Below are 9281 nucleotides of genomic sequence, written 5' to 3'. Positions count from 1 at the left end.
TTTGAGCTCGAACCCCGCTTTTAACCGTTTTGTTAATGATTATGGTCTAGTCCTGTTCCTTCCCTGATACGATGGCTAGGAAAATTGACGGACCCGTAATAGTGTACCTCCTTTTTTGAAGAGTATTCAATTCCTACCATAAGACTACTTTAACTAATTTTTCAGGAGGGCGTAGGTTCAAGCCCCACTAGGACCAAACTTGTTTTTCATTATATGTCTTTAATCTAGTAAGATAAACTTTTTTTTCAAGACTTATTATCATTGATTTGTTGTACAAAAGCGGACATTTTTCATTTGATTAGCCATTTCTTGCTGTTTAAATTGAATTGAACCTCTGATACAGAAGGGTGAAGGTTTAGACATTTTCGAAAATACTTAGTTACATGTTGTAAAAGTTATTGATTTTGCGTTTAGTCTTTAGTTTACAAATTTTGGAAGTAATGTAGGTAGTTTTACTTCTGCCCTATGGTTCTTTTTAAATGCAGAGAGCAGGCCATATTTTTTCAGTGTTGGAGCTTAATTTCTGTCCGATTAAATCCTTTTACTTGAGGCTCCCCAGAAAAATTTGTTATCGACAGTTTTATTTTGTGTTTTATAATTATTACGCAATACTTTGAGGCTTCTTTTAACAAAATATTTGGTATAATGAATTCTCTGCGATCGTTTTGCGCAGTGGTTATCACTTTGAAATTTGTCTTGAGGAAATAACTTAGATTATACAAAATTAAATATATATCTATATACAAACGATTTGTATACCGAAACAGCGTACATCTTATACACCTTTTACCGTGCCTTTTTTTATATCGTTTGTATACCGAAACAGCGTACATATATATATATAGACACGGTAAAAGGTGTATAAGATGTACGCTGTTTCGGTATACAAATCGTTTTTAAAACTTATGCTTCCCTTTTACATTATACATATTTTGTGCTCATTATTTATATTATTATATGCAAAATCATACCAAGTAAAAAGCAATACTTTTGTTTAACATTTAGTTAATATTGCGCAGTATAATTCATATCGACATCAGTGTTATGAATGAAACTGTGCTAAAACATGCAACATTGTTGTAATGGCACGGCCATTTTTGTTTACTATGCGGTCTGCCATTTTGGAGCTAAAAATCACGTCTTTCCCAAATTTGGTAAATTGTGATAAATTTACCATAAAACAAGGAAGAGTTTTCCTACGGAATGACACCAATTTTTGTTTAGAAATGAATAAGATATCAACAGTTCAAAATCACTCATTTTCATGCCCATTTCGGACGAATTCTGTCTTTTATCTCAGTCAAATATCTAAGGAATAAAATGTTCCAGAACAAAATCTTTGCATGCATTAATTACGCTAGGGAACTGGCTTTCTTATCCTAAAGCAGATATTTTTTCCTATCAATGCATCGACAAAATACACTAACCTTTTCATTTTGATAGATCAAAAGTCCTCAAATAATTCCATAAAACTCCTAAAACTGAGAGAACTGTTTATTTTCGTTTATTGTTTCTGTCGCGCACTGTTTGTATATACTGTACGCGATAGATTGTTTTTGAACGTCATGGTTGTTTCGCATGTCATTATGGTGTGTTACATGTACATTGATAATGCCTTTTTTATACGAATTCAAAGCTGTCTCATGCAATTAATGGAAGTTTGAACGTGTAAAGTTATTGAAATAGGCTGTTTCGCGTCAAAAAAAGGGCACACTTTGTTTTGTTTTACTAATTAGAACTTTTCTTTAAACTTTTCTGTCTATGTATAGGGATAGTGTAACTAGGAACACTGTTAAAAGAGTGTACTCGTTAGATCATAATACAGAACTCTTGTACTCTTTGTCAGAGTTAAACAGTTAAACCTCTGTTGAAATGTTGTATACAATTATGATGTAATGTTACTATGAAATGTTAAATCTGAAAGAAAGTTAAAAGCAAAGAATATTCTCTTCAGAAAAACGAAACTTTTTTCACATGTGACATAGCCACGGGTTGCAGATGTAAGATATCGATCTCACGAGTGAATGATTGTATGATGTTACAAGCACGACACAATTTTCTTTTTGCATCATGTTTTAACTAGATTCTATAGTTTCTTACAAATGAAAAACATGTTTCATATTCGTCACTGTGAAAGTACCATATACTTGTTTATTTCGCTCTAATATTTCAATAAGTCATTAAAAGGCATGCATTCAATATATTAAAAAAACAATACAATCATATTCATGCAAACCCTGAAACAAAATACATGTTCAATCAACTAATTAACTTGATTAATTACTGAAAATGTTAATCAAAACATCAAAGTAAATATATGCTACATCTTAGTACATCAGTTGGGTGAACTAAAGTAACCAAAACAATTCCATAATAATGAAATGTCAATTTAACATCTGTCTTGGCAAGCGATGAAGAGGACATGGATCTGAAGCAAATCATACTTTTAAAATGTCACATACAACTTATAAACTGCAGCATGTAGAAAAACCAATACTTATATTATACATGCAAACCCTGAAACAAAACACATGTTTGATCAACTAATTAACTTAATTAATTAGTGAAAATGTTGAATAAAACACCAAAGTAAATATATGCAATAATGTACCTAAAAATCTTTAGAAATGCAAACCATGAAATGAAACACATTTTTAATCAACTAATTTACTTAATTAATTAGTGAAAACATTAAACATTAAAAAATTAAAACATCAAAGTAAATACATACAATAATATACTGCAGCATGTAGAAAAAACAATAATTATATTATACATGCAAACCCTGAAACAAAATACATGTTTAATCAACTAATTAACTTAAGTATTTAGTGAAAATATTAATTAAAACATCAAAGTAAATATATGCAATAATATACTTAAATATATTTAAAAAAAAAAAAGGTTAGGACCAAATTGAATTTCATACTCATTTCGCGTACCCCTCTCCTCATTGGCATTCGCGGCACATGTAATGTCTACCCAATGGTTATGAAAAAGCCTTGTATATAACTTCTGAAAGAGATTTTTTGACTTTACTATACCCTGTGGGTTTTTTTTCAATGACATGGAAATGTGTTCCTTACACAGGATTATTCAATATAACTATAAAGATAAGTTTTCTTGTTTAGCTTGGTAGTCGACGAAAGTCCCCATCTGGAATGGGTGGAACAACTTATTTTCAGCCAGTCCCACGGCATGTGTCATATTTACCTCCCCAGCATCCAGCCTAGACCTACAGAAAAGTACCAAATTAAGACAACCTCCCAGCACTGAACACTAGTCGGGAGTTCAGCGGCAACCGAAAATCGAACCCAGATCGCCGGCGTTGTAGTCCAACCTGCCAACCACTGCACCACTGACTCTCCCTTTGTTCGCTATAACTATTTTAGTTTACATACAACAGAGAACGGTAAAAATGTGTTCATTTTAAAACGCTCCTTAACCCTTTCGCTGCCAATAAAAATTCAAAAGATGCCAAAGTTAGGTCGATGACGTCGAAAACCGTTAATGAATCCTGACGTTAGTGATTGCGTTCCGGTTAATTGATGCGTTAATAGTTTGTTTTGCATTCGGTAGAATAAAGATGTTTTTAATAATATATTGTAAATGAAACTTTCATAAAACTGATCATAAGCAAATAGTTACATATGCTTAGCAGTAGATAGATGTGAAAAAAATACATAGTTCGGCAATTCTAGTTTACTGGATTTTCAACGTCAGTCTCCCATAAACTTTATGGAAAATAACGTATAATTTTCCTCTGTTGTTAAATATTCTAGTTACAAATCAAAATCACGTAAAGTATAATGATGCTATAAAAGAAGAAGAAATGAACTTGTGCGAAAATAAACTGTTACTGAGAAATGAAAAGCATAATCCGTTTGTAGACATTGTCTGCTAGACAATATACAATATTAAACTAGAATTATTTCGCTGCTAAATAAGCTATAAAAGATTAAGTACCATCTTAAGTATTTATCAAGATTATTTACTAGTGCGTTCTAGATCAATATATCATTTTAGCGGCGCTCATACAAGTAAATTCTACACGCCAATATATGCGTTCGTTTACCTTGCCTTTAAGGCATAAAATATATGTAAAACAATAGATGTGACACTCAACATACAACAGCTGCTTAAATATTGCCATCAATCTATTAAAGATGATTTACTTAGCTATATGTATCAAACCAGTACCTGTGTAAAACTGCAAGAAAACATTTATCTTTAATAGGATTTAACGCTATTTCTCAAGAACATTTAAGTTAAAGTATAATCTCTGATAAAGACACCTCTGAGGAGCAAATACCTCGCTATAACGACAATATTTTCTTTCTCATTTAATTCATAGTAAATTAACTTAGTTTATACTAATTTATTTTAGGTCGATTGTGAAACAAGTTCTACAACTTATACTAATCACTATCGACAACTCATTCCTGATGGAATCCATCGCCACGAGGGTATGAGAGAAGAGAAGCCAGTTTCCCTTTTAATGCTGAGCGTCAAGCAAGGGAGCTACTGGTACCATTATTCACGTCTTTGGTATGACGTGGCCGTGGGTCGAACAACTTCGCGCACTCGAAGCGGACGCTCTACTACTAGGCTATCGAGGCGGTTAAATTAACTTCTCAAGAGCAGTAACCTCTGTACAACAAATAAATTTCCGTCTCGCTCTAGAAGTTGCATTGAGCATACGGTGCAATGAAAAATATTTTTCAGCTGCATTTGATATACATACGGTGTTAAGTTAACATTAACAGTGTTGTTGGATTCCTTACCCGAATCCTACCAGTATTAACATACATGTATAGCAGCTACTCTACATGTAGTTCTTATATTCTCTGCAAGTGACTGAAAAAAGTTTCCCGCATGAATCAGAGGTGGACGACGAGTGAGATTAGACGTGGTACATAAATCACCATGTAGAGAATGATTTTAAGTATTTTGTTTTTTTCCTGTTGAGCTAAGTAGATGTTAGAGATGTATTGTAATAAGGACACATATTTTCCATTCATCTGATCTTTCTTCACCTCAACCAGAATGTCAAGCTACAACTTCCTGATGTTAATTTTGCCAGGCCCCGATCACACGAGTCGTGCAAGCGCCGAGTTTAATCCTGCCTTGTAAAAACCACAAGAGCCGAATACTGATTAATAAAAAACAACTTATCAACCGAACAGGTACCAAAAGATGACTGAAACAACGCTGAAACAAACAACTATTTACCTCTCAGTTGATGATTAATGAAAATACTCCAGGCACGTGTATGATACGAAATCGGATTTCCATTCAGCGCATACGGATTTTTATTTCTGTCAATTCGTGCTTTTTTTGTGAAAAACAAGCTGCATTTTAACAAAATATTTCAAGGTATTTATAGTCACATTTGAATGTCTTCAATCAAACAACTGCTTCCTGTCCAATACATTTGACCTGCAATTTTCCGTAACGTCATGTTTTAACGATATTGCTCGAAAACTGTTTTAAAATATTTCTAGCTCTGGAATTAAAACTGTCAATAATTCTTACTGAGTAGTAAATTTGGATTAAGTGAAATGACTACTACTAATAAACTTTGATAATGTGGCAGTTGACCTCAATACAATCGACACTGTTTATTTTCCAATACAGGTAAATCCAGTGATTGCTTTACAATAGATCTGTGATGGGTTATCTTTGAACACCCCTGGACTTACTGGACTCAACTGCCACATTATCAAAGCTTATTAGTACACAAAGTTATTGCTAAAATGCCCGAAGTAAATATATTAGTTAGGTTTTCCATGACTGCATACAGTAACCATAACAACAATTAAATTGCGAGTATTATTTAGTTCAAGACCATAATTCTTTTTTACTGTAATATATATACACGAAATTTTATATTAAAACAAACATACAAACAAATGCAGATTTCGTGTTTGTATAACTATAACAAATTTGAAAAGTTTCAAAGGCAGTCTACGACAGTTTAAGACATTCCTTGAATAAAGACGATGAAAAGGAAAACATTTCAACAAGATAATAATTTGTCCGTTTTTTGTAAAGAACATGTATTGTGTTATACTGTGAACATACTGTTCCGACAGTGTGTCTGTCACAGGGTGAGAAAAATGTGCAGCCAGACCGGGACTCGAACCCTGGGCCTCGGAATAGCGTTCCGATGCTCTACCGACTGAGCTATCCGGCCGCCTACACATTTTCTCCCTGTTTTAATATTCAAGTTCTATACCGTGATATATTTCCCCACCATTTTGAAATTCGTCCTCAAAATTCAGCGGGTACTTTATATATAAGCAATTACAGGTGTCGGAGACTAACCAGTGTAATGCCGTCACGGTCCCATGTTGGGCGCCAACTGTCACAGGGTGAGAAAAATGTGCAGCCAGACCGGGCCTCGAACCCGGGGCCTCGGAATACCGTTCCAATGCTCTACCGACTGAGCTATCCGGCCGCCTACACATTTTCTCCCCGTTTTAATATTCAAGTTCTATACCGTGACATGTCGTTCATTTTGAATGAAACGAAAGAAATATATGTGAACTTAATTGGTATCTTAGTTTTAAAGATTACATATCACTATACTCTTTTGTTATTTGTTCAATGAGTTTCCGATATCTTGATGTTAAGAACATCCTAGTTTGATATTTCTTCTTTAAGTTTCTATCTTGATGTTAAGAACATCCTAATTTGATATTTCTTCTTTAAGTTTCTATAAAAAAGTTGTACTGTATGAAGATTGTTTCGGTCGGACGTATTACATTCAAACGACTGCAATCTATTTATTATTTCGCGGGAAATACTATTACGTTGACAACTCTTGTGTAACGTCATCTCAAAAATGACGTCACCATATGCTTGTAACGTTGTTATGTTTTCATATCCAAAGGAACAAAATTATGTTCCTGCGTTGAGAAAAAAAAAGAGTTCAGCTCATTCTATGAACGGTGTAAATGTCCTGTACAGATCGGCCCGAATCGAATTTTTGATGTTTGCAAATTTTGCGATTTTATAATTTGTCATTTTTAGCTCGACTATTCAAAGAATAGGTAGAGCTATTGGACTCACTCGTGCGTCGGCATTCGCGTCTGCGTCGACGTCCGCGTCCGCGTCCCGCTTCGGTTTTTGTATGTAAGCTGGTATCTTAGTAACCACTTGTGGGAATGGATTGAAACTTCACACACTTTTACACTTTGATAAACTGACTTACATTGATAGGCTTCATAACTCTATTTTGCTTTTTTTTTACAAAATTATGCACCTTTTGTCGACTTAGAAATATTTGGTTAATGTTTTGTATGTAAGCTGGTATCCCTGTACCCGCTGATGGGGAATGGATTGAAACTTCACATACTTATTCACTTTCATGATGTGACATGTAGTGTACAGGTTCTATAACTCTACTTTGCATTTTTACAAAATTATGCCCCTTTTTCGACTTTTTGGGTAATCTTCTGTATGTAAGCTGGTATCTCAGTACCCACTAACGGGAATTGATTGAAACTTTACACACTGCCAAGATCTGACATGCAGTGCATATATATAGGATTTTTTACAAAATTGTGTTAAATTTTTGTATGTAAGCTGGAATCCTAGTACCCACTAATGAGAGAGGTTTAAAACTTTACACACTTGTCCACTGTCATGAGCTGATATGCACAGTTTATGTTCCATAACCCTGTTTTGCATTTTTTACAAAATTATGCCCCTTTCTCGTCTTACATATTCATTCAGTTGACAAGGCTGTTGAATAGTCGAGCGTTGCTGTCCTCCGACAGCTTTGTTATTTCTGTATATGTTCATATTTCACGAATTTTTCCTCTGACAAAGCCAGGTGGAAGTTGTCTGAGGGAAATGTTACTGAGTGGGTCTGTTTGACATTTAAATTTTGTATTATATTCTATAGTATTGTAACCAATAGAAGAAGGACATGTCTAGTAATTATCATAGACCAATTTAGCGGCCTATAAGTTATATTAATAGACGACTCCCAAACGAGGTAGCTGGTAGGTTAGGTTGAATAACATTCCTATACAATTTGATAATGGTCGTTTAATTCTTTGGCTATATGTGTAACATAAATGTTCTCTGACGGACAGACAAACGGACGGACAGATAAAGCGAAATTTACACTAACCTCATGGTACTGGTATTTTAAATTAGACCTTATCACCGTTATACGCATGTTTTTCTACCGCACTTCGTCTTAATTATTAGACTTTAATTTTGCGAATTAAGACGAAGTGGAGTGTGAACACCTATGATGATCGATTTTTTCACGGGGGATATCTCAGCATTACTTCATTATATTATGTGTTGTACGAAAAAATGCGTAAACAGTGATATGCCTGGCTTATTATGCCACCACTATGCGGTAGGGATGTAGATTTGGCTTCGTCTATTCGTCCGTCCGTCTGTCCGTCAGCGAAAATTTGTAATACACATATCACATAACGTCATGAAATTGTGTTGAAGTGTTAGTCAGCATTAGCAGCTGCGCCTCCAAGATAAGCACATCTGAGAATAAAGTATTCAAAGTGAGCTATTGTTGTAGCGCCGTGCTCGTTGTCCGTCTTCGTCCGTCGTTCACAGTTTCGCTGTTAACACTGCAGAGGTTGCAATTTTAGTCCAGTCGTAATGAAACTTAGTCAAAATGTTGTGTAGAAAATTTCGACACAGTTTGACACTGGGTCATTATGTGACTAGGCAGATCATAGAAAAACCTTGTTAACACTCTAGATTATATTTTTTCTACTGGATCTATATACGACCAGGTCAGAATATATATCTTAATAAAATCTACATAAAGTTTGAAACTAGCTTACCTAGGATCAAAAATTAATGTCATTAGGTGAAGCTATAGAAAAACATCTTTAACACACTAGAGGCCATGATTTATTTTCGATATTTATAAAACCTGGTAAGAATATTTGACTTTATAAAATCTAGATGTACTTTGGATTTGGATTATCTATGATTAAAAACGGGATCACGAGGCTGTATCATAGAAACATAGAAAAAAAGACATTGTTAACACTCAAGACACGCAATATGATTGGGCTATAATTGTTACCTCTAGAGTGTTCAAAGCGAAACTGTTTACATCAAATGACAACGACGGACATATTTTGTCTCAGATGCATGACTTAAAATGTTGAAGAACATTTCAATAAGGTGTAATGCTGTTAGACCACAGACTTTTAGTAATTTGGTAATACGCATAAAACAAATGTTCTCTGGCTGACAGACGGACGGATATACAAAGTGAAATCTAT

The 9281-nt window shown here is 34.3% G+C and overlaps 1 non-coding gene across 1 annotated transcript; it reads right to left on the bottom strand.

The window, feature by feature from the left end:
* Positions 1–6124: 6124 nt before the first annotated feature.
* Positions 6125–6196, bottom strand: Trnas-gcu (transfer RNA serine (anticodon GCU)). The gene has a single exon. It is a non-coding gene; the product is annotated as a tRNA-Ser (tRNA).
* Positions 6197–9281: the final 3085 nt, after the last annotated feature.

This window comes from Mercenaria mercenaria, chromosome 16 (genome assembly GCF_021730395.1).
Source record: "Mercenaria mercenaria strain notata chromosome 16, MADL_Memer_1, whole genome shotgun sequence".
Classification (NCBI taxonomy): Eukaryota; Metazoa; Mollusca; class Bivalvia; order Venerida; family Veneridae; genus Mercenaria; species Mercenaria mercenaria.
This window is presented reverse-complemented; position numbering and strand designations above follow the sequence as displayed.